The sequence below is a fragment of the Erpetoichthys calabaricus genome, chromosome 3 (assembly GCF_900747795.2).
Source record: "Erpetoichthys calabaricus chromosome 3, fErpCal1.3, whole genome shotgun sequence".
In the NCBI taxonomy this organism is placed as follows: domain Eukaryota; kingdom Metazoa; phylum Chordata; class Cladistia; order Polypteriformes; family Polypteridae; genus Erpetoichthys; species Erpetoichthys calabaricus.
The window spans coordinates 45908323-45924316 of NC_041396.2; the positions used below are offsets into that span (position 1 = coordinate 45908323).

The 15994-nt window shown below is 37.5% G+C and overlaps 1 protein-coding gene across 1 annotated transcript in view; it reads left to right on the top strand.

Moving 5' to 3' along the window:
• The window catches only part of nfasca (neurofascin homolog (chicken) a), a 198795-nt gene that overhangs the window by 21102 nt on the left and 161699 nt on the right, over positions 1 to 15994 (top strand). The window contains exon 2 of the mRNA XM_051924556.1: positions 11779 to 11819. The gene's annotated coding sequence lies outside the window, so the exon portion shown is untranslated. The remainder of the gene's footprint in view (positions 1 to 11778; positions 11820 to 15994) is intronic.

Below are 15994 nucleotides of genomic sequence, written 5' to 3' on the forward strand. Positions count from 1 at the left end.
CTAACCAGCAAGTCTTTGGATTGTACAAGGAACTGGGACATCCGGAGTAAACCCAAATAGACACGGGGAGTATGTGGAGAACTTACAAGTTCCACACAGGGTGAGACCAGGGTGTACATCCTGGTCTCCTTGTTGCATGGCAGCAGTGCTAGCATTTCACCATCATGCAATCCACAATACATTATAATGATTTATAAGCATTTTCTATAAATTATTTATTCAGCACAAGTTTTTATACATAGCAACTAAGAAAGAGTCTGTAAGAAGGACTTTATCAGGAAACTACTTTGTTAACAGACAGTACAAATCAACACTTTAAAGCAAAGCACAAGAAGTTTAGACAGGAAAAATGGTGTGCTAGATGTGACTTGACACTTCACAGCCTGGGATGCCAGTTGACCTGTACAGGCAGGAGGAGATGATTGAGGAATAACAAACAGGACTTAATTAAACATAGCTTCTCTTTTTCCTGTTTACAACTGCAGCTAAAATGTAACAGAGGTGAACAAAATATTTTTTATAACAAATTATTGTTTTAGGCAGTATGTTTCAATTCAGTAGAGAACCACATGCATGTGAAAATGCTTATTGCCTGAGGTAGCTAACAAGTGTTGCTGATACTGGAAAGGATCTTTAAAATGGTTCAAATTTTGATAGCCACTACTTTCAAAAGTAGCCGGTGGAACCTTGGTTCACGAACATCTCGGTACACGTACAAATCGGCTTACGACCAAAACGTTCACCAAACTTTTGCCTCAGTTCACGACCACACACTCGGTATACGAAAAAGCCAGTTTCCCTTTCGGTTTGTATATGTTCAGTCTCTCCCTGTGCATTTCCTGTGCAGCGAGCAAGAGAGAGAGTGAGAGAGCGCCGCGCGACACACACATAGAGGCAGCGGAGAGAGACAGACGCACACACACAGGCAGCGCAAGTTAGAGAGAGGGCTGGACTCATAAGGTGGAGAAGGCAGTTAAAGAATGCACTGGGCTTGATTTTGTTTTCACTTCTGTTTACAGCGATCGGTTCGTAGTGTGCATTGTTGCAATGCTACTTTTCTTGGTGGTTTATTAAATTACGGATTTTTTCAAATGTTCATTTTTTTTCTCATTAAAAAAAAGTGTTTTTAGCCAGCGGTTGGTAGCGCTATAGCGCAAACTATTGCAGTGTTACTTTTCTCTGTTGTTCAAGGTTTTCTCTGTTGTTCAAGGTTTTCTCAGTGTTATTCAATATTTTTACATTTAGTTTACTATTACGCTGTGCATTCTATGGTTTAATTAACTATATTTGTGCTTAAAAACTTAAAAATACATATATTTACATACAGTTTGTATAGTCTGGAACGGACTAATTGCATTTACATAAAATCCAATGGGGGAAATTGCTTCAATTCACGACCAAATTGATTTAAGACCAGACTTTTGGAACGAATTATGGGCGTGAGCTGAGGTTCCACTGTACTATGATAAAAGGAAATATGGGTTATTTTCCACTGGGACTAGTAATAGAATAAACTAGTTTTTGCTTGGTGTGATTGTTGCTTAACAGTTACAGCACAAGGAAGCAGTAAAGTTTATTGTAAAAGGGTGTGTTTAAGAATCAGATGAATATCGATTTTAGTCATGATGATACAGGCTTTACCATTACAAATTACAAAAAGCATGATCCTGAAAATAATATGCAAAAACAGATTTGTTAAAATACAGCAATATTGTATAGCATTTGAGATAAACAAAAAAAATGTATAGTTTAACATTTTAAGTATTAGTTTTGCCTCTTTTTAAAACTTTTTGAAAATAGTCTAGATATTATATTTGACTAGTAGCATTCAATCTGACTGCCCTAGAGTGGACAGCCCTATCTGACACTTCTAAAGATCTGAAAGGGTCATGATATCATAAAAATGATAATAGGAATGAAGATTTATAGAGTGTTCTTATCATATTAATGTAACTTTACCAAAAACACTCACTCTGATGTAAGACCTGTCAGAAAAAAAATCCATTTCATAAAATCAGATGGCTTTTCAGAAAATAGAGAAAGCAGAGTTGGTGCCTGTGCAATGTGTGGCTTTATGAACACTTACTGTAAGAAGCTTTTTCTTTTTTTTCTTATGCTAATAATTTTGTCAGCATGTACCTCATAGCTCCAGGGACCTAGGATTGAGTTCAAGCCTGATCTATTATTGTGCATTTTACATAGCCAATTCATTGCCACTTATTTTTTTCTCTGTCTTTTTTATTTTTTATCTCCATATCTCTGTATGTTAGTTGATCTGGTAATGCTAAATTAGCCAGGTATGAATGAGTGTGCGTGCTCCTGTGGCAGGTGGGCACCCTATCTGGAAATCTGGAAAGGGGCAGGGCCCAGCGTGGCCTTAAAAGAGGGAGAGGAAGACCTACTCTGGTAATAGGAATTTCAGTCAGCATGCTAGTGTGGAAAGGAGGGCATCTTCAGTGAACTGTAAACCATACAATGATATTGAATAACATTATAGTAATTTACCAGGGAATATCAGAGCAAGAGGGAGAAAGTTTTGACAGGCTTTGCAGAAACTGGAGAGATTATTTTGGGATGATAAAGGGCAAAGGTCACTGTGGCTGCTAGTATTTTATAACCTTTAATCCGTTGAAAAAGAGAGGACAGAGAGATGGTCCAAGGGTAGAATACCTCTTTTTTTATTTGAAAGGAACATAGGGGTCTGAGGAGACTAGGACCTGCTCTTAGAAGTTATAGTCTGGTGTCCCTGCAGCCAAATTTGACTATTTGCCAGGAGAAAGAGACAAGGATAGTAAGAAAGTGGTACTTAAATGGGTAGATAAAGCCCAGCATAAAATACATTATTTTTCGATCAGGATTCTGGTTAAAATTATACATTGCTCTATTAAAACTCTAAAAGGACACAATGCAAATTGTAAACAATGGCATTAAGTGCCTAACTCACTTGGTTGTAGGTATTCAGACTGTTCAACATTCAGATAATTTTGGGTTAACATTTTTAATATCTTTTAGCTGTCGATCTAAAATCACTTGTAGATTTTCAAAAATCACTTGCAATAATCTACACTACTTTGGTTACATGAAGAACTGGAAGAAAACTACCTCATTCAACCATAATTCAAGTGGGAAAACATTCTATATGATATTAGACTTGGAAAAAACTGGAAAAAACATACGTTTTTTTCCTGTGAGGATTGGTTCAAGAATGTTCATTAATAATGTTTTATAATAAGAAGGCCAGGTCCCTCATACCTTTCCTGCTGCTTTAAAGCCAATGTCACATTGTGCAAGTTTTTGTTGTGGGGCATCATGCATGCTGGCTAACAGATGCTGGTCATTTTGCTGGACCATGCCAATTAAAATGACTCAAAATTGCTTGGCCCTTCAGCACTCTACGAAGGTTTGAACAGCTGCGGCGAGTTTAGCTGCATTCTTAGTTCTTCTTTTCCCTTTTTCCATTCTTTCACGGTATGTAAAACACAAGATATCAGAGATGAGATTCTGTTCTTGTGAGCTCCAAAACATGCACGTGACTGCATTCTATGCACTTCCGAATGAGCATTCATTGTTTTTCAACTCTTATGCACAAAAAGCCCACTCCATCCATCCATCCATTTTCCAACCCGCTGAATCCGAACACAGGGGCACGGGGGTCTGCTGGAGCCAATCCCAGCCAACACAGGGCACAAGGCAGGGAACCAATCCTGGGCAGGGTGCCAACCCACCGCAGGACACACACAAACACACCCACACACCAAGCACACACTAGGGCCAATTTAGAATCGCCAATCCACCTACTGTTTGATTCTATCAGAGCGAGTCACAGACTATTTGCAGTGAGTCACTAGGCATGTCATGCTAGGCTTCCGTTGACTCACCTTGATTATGTAAATGAAGGCTACAACTATAAATTGCTTGAAAAGTTACCTGGTGTCCTGTGGCCTTAACAAGGTAAGACTGAACTGTCTCATCATATAGCTCGTGGAATTAAGTAGAAGGATGTTGAGTTTTCAGCTTTATTGATTTTTTTTTTAGTATTGACTGTGTGGTTGACTAACTTGAATTTTACTGTTTGCCGGTGTTCTCCCACTAATAATAATTAAAAAAATATGTAATAAGAGTGGATAAATGGGTTAACCCGGGTATGGGATCTATGAGAGTAGGCTCAAGTGAGGCAGCAGTAATCTGTTACCTTAGCAACTTATGTTCTTTGCTGTTAAATGTTAAAATTAAAACTTTTATATAATCATAGCCCTCAAAGTAGCTGTGATAATCCTAAAGCAAAATATTGAAACAGTCTAGAAAAATTGATTTCAGTAGATGTAAACCAGTTTTGACAGTAAACACAATGGCAAATAATAGATGTTTCAGCAAATATGCGGATTCCTGCAAGAACCTTGCATTGCAAAGATTAATTAGAAGTCAGCCTACATTTAAATTGTTGTTGATGAATAAAGCTGTTTCCACTTCTCACTTTTGGGGTGAATAAACAATCATAAGATTCTTTTTTTCTTGCTTTGTTGAGTCAAACCCTTAACAAGGAGTGAACCAGTACTGAACACTGCAGTTTGCCATGTACATATTTCACATTCCAATTTCCAGTTAGGACATCCTTTTATTGAGCACAAAAAAAGAGGATTTACTGTTATGCAATATGAACATAAATTGTGTCAGAAACCCTGAAACTCAAAAGCTGCTTTTTCCTCTTTGTTGAACAGAATGAAACATTTAGTGCAAAAAAAGGTGCAAACATTTTGGCAGTAGTTCAGCATGTGTATCCAAAGAATAGTTATGGCATGGCATATGCACAGTATGACATTTACAATTACCATGTGAAGAACACATCTGTAATTACTGGAGTTTATTTGTCAAACTCTTACTACTGTATATTTTGTTAACACCTTTTATTTATGACAACTTACTATATCTGTTGTTAGAGTTGGAGTCCATGCTGGAGTCCATTGCACAGAGCGCAAGGCAAGAACAAATCCTGGGCAGGGTGCCAGTCCACCACAGGACACACACACACACCCACCCACCCACACACCAAGCATACACTAGGGACAATTTCAGGATCACCAATACACCTAACCTGCATGTCTTTGGACTGTGGGAGGAAACCGGAGCACCCGGAGGAAACCCACACAGACACTTTCCAATGTAAACTCCATGCAGGGAGGACCCAGGAAGCGAACCCAGGTCTCCTTACTGCAAGGCAGCAGCACTATCACTGCACCACCGTGCCACCCTAATTTTCAGCATTTTTACCCTTAACAAGTCACACAATTTTTTTATTGAGTCAGTATTTGTGAGATTTTATAAAAGGCATTATTTCCTGTTCTTCTATAAGGTCCCACATTGTGAAAGTGATTTTTATTTAAAAACTAGAAAACAAAAAAAAAAAAAACAAAAAGAAACCAAATAAGACATGTGAATTATATAAACACAATTTTAAGGACAAAGACACTGAATACACATTTTAGCAGTATATACTTCATTATACAGAGAGGAAAGTCACAATATTTTTTAATGTTGAATGCTGTTTTGAACTATGAAATGTCCCTTTTTAAGTGTACACTCAAACTAGACCATTTTAATTAATTTAACCTGTATGTGTCTTAGTGATGTAGATGGATATTAAACGACATGGATACAGCACAAACAAACTGAAGGAGAACATGCAAAATCTATACAGGATTCATTCTATGGTGGGATGTGAACTCCTGGAGCTTTTGAAACAACGGTGCATAACACTGTCACTCCAAATATATTATTGTCCTTTAAATCCTTCTACTTAAAATGATTTAAGATTACATTGAATTAGTTACACACATTAGAGTTGACATTAAGACAAATTTATGATGAAAATGTGTTTTAGTATTCATATTTCTGTGTGTATAATATACTGTACTTGTATGAAATTTGTCATGGGATTTATTGCTGTGTATGTGCTTTGCTTGCTGATGGTGCACCAGTAATCACCCCCTGTCTGCATCTGGTCTGACAGTAGCTGGTTAAACTAAAAGAATGCTAAAATCTCTTTGCTTACTTTATATTCATCATGAATAATGAAATAATGTCATATAGCTTTAAGCATTAGTGATCACTTCTGCTGAGTCAATGTAGAATGACTCAAGGAGAGAAACTTAAGTTAATGACTGGGTTGCAGACTTTTCTTTACATAAGTTTCAGTCAAAAAATTAAAAAATACGTAGTACTGTATATTAGAATAGTAGCAATGCTTCTTTTTTACCTGCTGTGTATTCATAATTCCTCTTAATTTTCATCCCCTCTTCTGGAATGGTTGCTCGTTTCAGTGGTACCCAAAGACCCCGACTGGGCTTCCTATAGAAACTACATTTTGCAGCCCTGCAGGTGTCCAGATCTGAACTCCACCAAAAAGATGTTGATACCCGGCATACTGAGGGAACACATGTTAGTTTCTTGCTGTTCATCCATTACATTGGCCTCCTGGCTGGGTAAAGGAGAACTGTCTATGTCTTCTATTACTATATATTGTGACCAAAACGGGGTACCACTGAATCTCAAATACAAAACACAACTTTACAGACATAAGTTCTGGGTTCAAATAAATGGTTTCTTAGAACCAAATATCTTTACATGCGCTGTCAAGGTAACACAAGCACAAGTATTCTCTCTTCTTCTGTTTTTCTCCCTTCCTTCCAGGTGAGCTTTCTCCTCTTCTACCTGATTCCCAACTCTACTGGGTGAGGCAGAGTGGCTCTTTTTATCTAAGACCTGGGAGTACTTCCAGTGCTAGGATATGATTCATAGAAACCACTTCTGGGTCATGCGGAAGTCCTGCAAAGTAGGCATTGCTAATCCCTGCAGCACCCCCTGGTGGCACCAACGGAACCCAATAGGGCTGCTGCACTACAGGACTACTGTTTCCAGCCCAAGTCTTGTTATAGTAGATAGCTTTCTTCAAAGAAAGCTTTTAAATCAGAAATATTACAATTGTTTCTGTCTTCTCTTTCTTGCTTCTCCTCCCCACCTCTCAGGTGAGCTTAGTCTGTCCTCCACACCCAACACCAAACCACCTGAATGAGATCAAGTGGATTCTTTTATCCTGGATCTGGGAGCACTCCCAGTTCTAGAGCATAGGCCATGGGAAGCACTTCCAGATCAAACGAAAGTAATGTAGGGATTACAAATCCCGGCAGCACCCCTTGGCAGCCCCCATGAAACCCAACAGGGCTGCCCCATGGGACTACAGGTCCCAGCATGCCCTGCAGGTGTCTATATGGGAATCCTAGGCCAGAGATACTGCCATCTGTTATTATATTGGCTTCCTAACCAGGTAAGTTCCCCAAACCTGTCCCGGCAGAGATGTCCGCATACCCAATTTTGGCATCTTTTGCTTGTCTTCTGGCTGAGACAGGACGACTTTTGCATTTTTTTTGATTCTGAAGAGCTGGTCTCCTGTTTATGTAAGCAACCTAGCCCCATCCCAGCTGGGATGCCTACCCACATGCAACATCCATCACAATATATATATATAAATTAGTATATACAGTATATATTTTTCCAAGCAACCAATATCATGATTTTTTTGCATTCACCTTTACTGTGCTTTGATGACTGATATTAGTGCTTCAACTTATAGGGTGAGGAAAAAAGAAATGTAAGCAAGAATTTCAGCACAACTAAGAATTGTGTTTGGACATTCCAGGACTCATTGTGTCACTCCTTAACAGCTCTCAGGAAATTGTGCCAAATGCACATATTGTGATGTGGTAATAAACCAGAAAACCACCTCATAACTCAAAGAAAAGGGTACATACAAGAGGATTGTTGAATATTTAATACAATGACCAAGCTGGGATTCAAACCCATTCCCCGAGGCAAAAGCACTTGTATATCCAGGCAATCCTTTGCTGACAATAATATTGCATTATCAAAGAAACATGAAACCTTTTGCCTCTATGTTGGTTGGTATTACTGTATTTAATGTAGTGTGCTTAATTACACTCAACTCAATATTAACCAGGTAATTTGGTGGGGTGGGGGTGTTACTATTTTCCACTCATTATCAGATTAAAAAAGAAAAAACAGTAGCTTTTAGAAGATTCTGATGTTTGATATGTTCATTCTGCTTCTGGAAAATAGATGGCATTGATTTAACCTTGTTCAGGAGACAGGAGTTAGACAGTAAGATGCTGTAATGGATTTATAGTTCAGAAAAAAAGGAGGCCCCAGCTTATTAATGTCCAGGGCTTAGTCACTGCCAGGACATAAAACAGTACTGCTAGGAACGTCTAAAGAAACCTGCAAATGAGTGGCGACAGAGATGGTTAGTTTATCAGCAGCTTCCTTTCACCATCAACTACATAATGGTCAGGAAGACTTGGTTTGACCTGGATTTTTAAATGAGGAGTGGGAGCCTGACCTGCTTGGCTGACTGTGTCTATTGAGCAGGGCTATAGCCAGATGGCTTTAGGAGTTCATTGGGGTTGTCCTGATCCTGTCCAGGATATGGAAGTGTAATAAAAACCATTAAAACGTTTAGCCAATCTAAAATTAAAAAAGAGGTTAGCGTGGCAGAAAATAGCTGTTGTCTAGTGTATAAATGTCACACTATCCACTGTTTAAATGCCTTTTTAGTTTTTCCCCTTTTCACATGTTCAAATGTGGCCATAGGGCCAAAACACAAACGGCAACAGGCAGAGTCAGCTGGAGGTGACAGGCTGCTTTATGATCTACTTTGCTTCTGCTTTTCAAGTTTTTTCAACACACAGCAAATAAGAGAGATGGTTCACAGAGAGAGGGCAAAAACAAGAAAATGAGAAAGACATCCCAATAGCAAACAGGAGAATGCATGCAGTTCTTCTAAAACTCCACTTTCCAATGTTTAGACATCAACCAGCTATATAAGCATTAAACATGGAACTAGTGGAGCTTTTCTGTCCTTCTAGCTGACATTCTGGAGGCATAGTGCAGTCTATTTGTCCTTACAGTGCCCAGTAGAGTATTGCAAAAATAGGATGAATATTGAATAAGCCAATTTTGAACCATCATAATTTGACATTAAGCTCAAAATTCTGTATACAGTAAGTGTTTACAGGTTTCTTATTCTATATAAAAAACGTTTACCAAATTTCTTTAATTTTAATATCCATAGTTATGGAGGCTTTCCCAGTGGACTTCCACCTAGGAGTTTAAAAGCCCTTCTTGACCCCATCAAAGGAGGTTGGAGTTGGAAAAATCATTGGAGACAAGAAGAGAGGCCACAAAAAGAGAAAAACAAGGTGAAAGATGGCAGAAGGAGTAAACAGGAGAACAATTAAGTTACCGTATATACTCATGTATAAGTCGGGTCTTGAAATCCGAAAAATCGATCATAAAATCAGACCCCGACTTATATACCTGTTCAAAAATGCGACCTACGGGAAACTGAGGCACCATCGTCAGCCAGGGAGGCTGCCACCAAGCGTCCTGGGGGAGGTACTGAGGAGCCCATGGCTGCTCCCCTGGAACATTAGCCCGCCACAACAGCTTGCTCGTTTTTGCACATCATCACATAAAGAGTCATCACCATTTTGATCAGGGTGTCATATATAAACAATAATTACTGAAGAACCAGATACAATTAAATATGCTAAATGCTTCTAGTGTGTACATGGGTCGATTGTGCATCACTGGAGTTGTTGTAATGTATTAGTATATTATTGAATCTATTACTTGTAAAAGCAGAATATATTAAAAAATCTGAATATACAAAATGTCCAATGAAACTGATGAATGATGGATCTAATAATAGTATGTTTAATAAAATAGTTTTAATATATGTATAATTTAAATAAGACCCCACCAATTGTATTCTGCTTTTGACTTCATTTTCATTGTTAATTGTGGCACAATTGGCTTTAATGAAATGTGAAATGGAGTGACTCAGACTTTTACATTTTTTTAATTATCTTCATGTGGATTACATCTGAGCTGTCAGCATTGATCAGGAATTTAACCTAAGTTAATGACATCCTGACATGTGCAGACCTCTTGGAAGGTTTCCTTAATGATGCAATTGTTTAATTGTAATAATCTCCAGTTACAGGGGTCTCATCACACTCCTACCTTGGCCTTTTCTTCCTTAAACCAATGCAGCATAACACGGCTAAAATTCCTCAGTCTTAAATCAGTTCATGTTTGATGGAGTTTAGCATTGACTTTTATTACCTTTTCTTTCTTGTTATTACTAAATGTTTCTTGCTGGTTTTATGTTTTAAACAGCCCATTTGTGTTACCCTAAGACATACAGCCAGTAATCCAAGAGAAGTTAACCATTACTGATTAACTTCTGCCATCCACACATGACCAGTAAGGAATTTAAGGACTATCAATTCACCTTCCAATAAGGTTAATGGCAAATGTTGACTCAGAAGAATCATTGACCCAGGGGCTTGAGTTTCTTTTTTTGTTGACTGCAGTACAAGTCTTTTGGAGATTGTGCCTGTGTTTTACTTAGGTTCCTGCTTTTTTATCATTCTTTTGCATTGACAGATAATAAATAAATGTATCAACCACCTCCTGGTTCAGGGTGGCACAGAAGTGCAGTGGTTAATGATGCTACAACATGATCCAGCATCCTGGCATTGAATTTCAGTTTTTTGGTCCCAGTGACAGTATGCAGTTTTCCCTCCATGTGTTTTGGTTTAGGAGTTTTGGGTCTGTGTGAATGAGAAAATGTAGGTGTATACATGAGTGGGCTTTGCAGCAGGCTGGTGCTCTGTCCAGGGTTGGTACCTGCTTATGCCTAATACTGATAGGATTTGGCTTCTCACAACCTTTAATTACATTAAGGAGCAATAAGAATGCCACGATATGTTACTGGTTTCTCATCTCTTCATCATTCTGAATTTGCTTTTTGCCCAGTTGCCCATCTGAGTGTGAGATTTGTATGTGAATTGTGCAGATGAGTAGATGATCAGACATGACAAGCCACTGAATTAACCTTTATCTACAGGGCTTTGTTTATAAACCACTCTGAGAGAGGCCTCTAAGTGAATGACAGACAGCCGCTCACTGTTGATTTGTGAAGGTATGGTTTCTGTTTTGCATCCAGTTCTCATTTGGCCGACAATGATTCCCTGTAACCCCAAACTGGATTGTGTTTTGTTCCAGTTTTTGAAATACCAAAAATAAACTGGAAAATGTAGGAAATCTGTAACTCAGAAGAATGGACTAAATATGCCAGCCCATATGGGCATGAAAGGTATTTTTCTAGATATAATGTTATTTTTAAAAATTAAAGTTTGGCTAACTGGAGGGTTTCCCTAAACAGCTGTTTTTTGGTATTTTTTGAAGGTATTCTATAACAATCACTTAATGAAGAATGTACATTCTATAGTGGTCACTGGACAGGTGGAAATATATTTAGTTGGGATAGCTGTGAAAATTCAGAGTTTTGTAGTTTTGTGAGGGAACTGGCTTTATGACTAAGAAATATTTTTAAAACTATAACTGTGTAACCTCTTTATTTTGCCCCATCTTTATCTTTAATATATTGTTTTTGTCATGTCCTTTAATAGTTCTGCAGAGTAATATTGGTCCTGTAGGCTGGTTGAACCACAAAATTTATAGTTTGGCTCTTTTACAGTATTATTATAATCTAGCCAGCAGACACTTTACTTTTGTGATCATGTTAAAATTACTTTATATTTTTTAAATAATTTACAATATTTCAATAACAATTCTCTTCAGAATTAAACCTTTCTTTTTTTTTTTTTAACTTTCTTAGGTGGTAGCATCGACATACAGCACCACTGATAAGGAGCGGCTGTTCATTTCCTCAGCTTCGGGTATGTAATTAGAGGCCAGCATTTTATTTTATTCCTCTCACCCCTTTAAAGTATAATATTGATTTCTGAAAATTGGCAAGTAAATTTAAACACATAACCTTTGAATAACAAAAAGGGAACACAAGTCAGCATCTTTATTTGCCTCTCTAATGACTAGAAAAGTCGAGTTTCATTGGTGGCTATGTCACAGTGGGCTGTCATTGTATATACTGTAATATGAGGTGTGGTGCAGATACTGCAACGTTATATGTTCAAGTACTGTATCATGTTACAAAAGTACACAAATACACCAGTTAAGCATAGCATTTTTACATTATTATTTTTCATTTGTGCTTTTATGAATGGTAGCTGGATACCTCAGAAAATAACATTTAGGGCTTGTGTGTCTCCCCTTTTATTAATTTGTCACCTTTGATGTATTACTAACACATTCTAAATGTCACCTCCTGTCAGTGTTCTGCCTGTACTAGAGTGAGGCAGATATATTTTTAAAATATTGGGAATAAGAGATGGATTATGAAACCAAATTGTAGCAAAAGTAAATATGGGGATATTGAAAGTTGGTAATCAAGCCAAAACGCTAGACGGAAAAGGAGTTAGAAAGGATCGAACAAGTTTAAATTTAGAAGTCAGAAACTAGTAATGAATATAACGTTCTAAGCAAAGTCATAGTCAGAATTTCATGCTGTTTTCATTACCTTTACTAATAATAGTACTGAAATTTTATTTTGTGCTGTCCTTAATCAAAGCCAAGAAGCATGCTGTGTCAGCTTTTAAAGAGTTGCATCAATGACATAACACGGTACAACCTTCAGAACCTCACCCTTAACATACTGAGCATTTGCTGCTTTTTAAGTGTTAGAAGTGTATTTGGAGCTCTGAGTTGTGACCTTTCACCCACTTGAGCACTTTCACACAAATTTTTTGTTTTCAAGGACTTGTGACAGGATGTTATTTTATTTATTTATTTTTTCGGAGTCTTAATCATAGCCGGTTGGAAGAAAACTTGTTTTTTGTTTTTTACCTGGCTGTATCGCTTGTGGGGAATCGGCTGGTGTGCATTTGGCTAGTAGTGGCTTCATGCTGTGCAGTTTGCTGGGATGCTGTTGCCAGATGGCTGTTTGGTTTGGGGTTTTTCTTGCTCATTTGTGAAGATCGTGTGGAGGCATCCAAAACCAGCTTGAATGGGGATGGCACAAGCAGGTGCATTGATTTTGACATAGTTCTTAAGCTGGATAAACTGTGGTCTACCACAGGAAGCACTTTAAAGTTGTTTGCTGTTTACAGATTTAGCTAATATGAAATTTTTGATATTTTCATTTCAGTCATTACATTAGTTAAATATTCATTTATCATAGCATTAAGAAGTTATTCAAATATGCTCATAAGATAGATAAGTTAATTTCTTACATTATTAATATAATATAGAAGTTCAACACATACTCTTTTTTATGTTGTTTAGGTTCAGGCTCAAGAAGTTTTTCTTGTTTTAACTTTTGCTATTCCTTTAGCATTAGATGCATGGCATAAATCAGTCCTGCATGGGTCAGCAGTCATTTGTGGGGTACACTCACATAAACCTTCGCTTTCTAGCACCAAGCCAATTTAGAAATGCTTTTCTCTGTGATGTCTGAGGAAACTAGATACACAGAGAAAGTCAGCCAAACACAAGACAACAATGACTGTGCCAGGAATCAAAACCATACCCCTGGAGCTGTGGAGCAAAACTGTGCCAACAACTGTGGCATGGTATCACCCTTAAATGCTTATGGCAGTGAAAAGGAAATGGAGACTATTTGTCAGATGTACTGAAGATAATGCTTCTTTTACTTGGAAAAGGTCTAGAAAGTCTCCCTATAAGTACAAACCCAACACTTTTTAAACTTTGATCTGTCTGATGCTGCGTGAAACATATTTCTCTCTACATGAAGCTCAGACCTGGCAGAATTGATTCTGGTCATATTTTTCTACAGTATTTATAGAAAACAGAATGGAAATTCAAAGTCTTACTGCAAGGAAGCTGTCCCTTGAAGGGCAATTGTTTCAACAGCTGCAGATGACAAACAGCTAATCGAAAAAGACAAGATGCTAAATCAAGGAAGATGCTGTTTGTGCTATGGGTTTAGAGTTATTGTTTTTGTCTCTTTTATTTTTGTTGAATATAAATGCTCAAAAGTAAACGTGGGTTATTTACTTTGATTCTACTAATTCAACTGATTCAATGTGAAAAGAAATGGCAATAGAAAATACCTCCCATCTCCATAAAGATCTTTATTGAAAGCTTTTCATTCTTTAGGCTTTATTTGCCAATTTACAAGCTGGTGTTGTCATCCTTTCATGCCATATATCTTTCTTTGCAGTATTATATTTAAAGAAAGTACATCAATCAAATAAATATCCCCTCATGCTGCATTTTAATGTTTTAAAATAATTGCAAAGCACTGACTTTTATCAGCAAAAGTAAAAAAATGAACAACACATTTGTCTCTAAAATACTCTTACTGTCATTCCCAGTCCAGGTCTGGGTTACAGTAGTATATCCTGGTGAGAAAAAATGCATTTGCATATTAGCACTAGAAGTTGTGCAGAGGACAGCAACTAAGTGCATCTGAGGATGAAAGGGCATGTCCGGCTATGACAGGTAACAATAATTAAACCTGTTTAGTCTCAAGCAGAGAAGTCTGAGAGGAACCCTAATCCAGGGCATCTGTGGTTCCAAAGGCATTAATAAAATTGATTCCGCGGAATACTTTTGATTAAATAACAAATCACTTAATCAAGGATACTGATGGAAATTAGCAGGGAGTTTATGCAAGACTGAAGCCAGGAAGTGCATCTTCATGCATAGAACTGAGGGAATTTGGAACCATCTACTTACTGTTTTTGAAACAGAAATCTGATACTTTTTTAAAAATATCTGGATATTTGGATACATCAGCTATTAGCTAAGCAAGACTTGTGGACTGATTGGTCTTTTCTCATTTGTCAAACTTCTTACATTATATTTTCGTAAAATGTGGAACAACTTACATTTTGCTCGAGCAGCTCAGTCTCTGTCCAGAACTCTTTGAAGACTGCATACTAGAAACCTCTCAAGAATAACAAGTTAGAAAATGCACCTGTGGCGTAACATGCACTTTAGAGTCAGTTATCACATTTTTGTTTAAGTATTTGTGTGAGAAAGTGATAATAAAATGTATCTACATTTGTTAGTAGACTACATTAAATACCTGCCTTTAATACATTACAATATAACATAGTTGTAAAAGGGAGAACAAATAGACTTATGGCAGCTCAATAGCTTTCATACACTCTAGATTCCAAATCAAGTGATGTGAAAATGCCATTGATTGATGTACTATAGATGTGGTAGGTCTGTGACTAATTGTAGATTTTTTTTTAGCAAAAGGGTTCACAAAAGGATAAAAATGTCAGTAATAATAAATATCACAAAATACAATCCCCTCTTTGTCTACCTTGGTAATAATACACACAACTCCGTTAAACAAACTAAAGGCCAACTCGTACTATAAGAACAATAAAGTGAAATTATCAAAAGAGAAACAACTATAAACAGAAAATGAACTGTACTGGCATAACATTACAATCAGTGTTAGTCCTTGAAAGAAAAACCACCTGAATTAAGTTCCCCATCTAGCTAGTATTATTAGTTGAAACACAGTAATTTATTAAAATTATCTTAATAACTAAGAACTTGGGGTAGCATAATAGTGCATTGATGCTGCCTCGCGGTAAGGAGACCAGAGTTTACACCTCGGGTCCTCCCTGTGTGGAATTTGCATGTTCTCCCCATGTATGTGTCTTTCTTCCAGGTGTTCCAGTTTTCTCCCACAGTCCAAAGACATGAAAGTTAAGTAAAAATGGCAATCCTAAATTGGCCCTATTGTGTATGTGGGTGTGTGTATTTGCCCTGTGATGGACTGGCACCCTGTCCAGGGTTTGTTCCTGCTTTGTACTCTATGCTAGCTGGGGTAGGCTCCAGTAGACCACCATGATAGGGGGATTCAGGACAAAGCGGGTTAGAAAATGACAAAGGTGACAATTATCTTAAATATTTTAATTCCAGTCTAAAAATAGGCAGAAGTAAAAGCAGCTCATCAGACTGTAGTCCCAACCCTTTGTTAAACATTATAGTGCTACGTAACTAATTTATC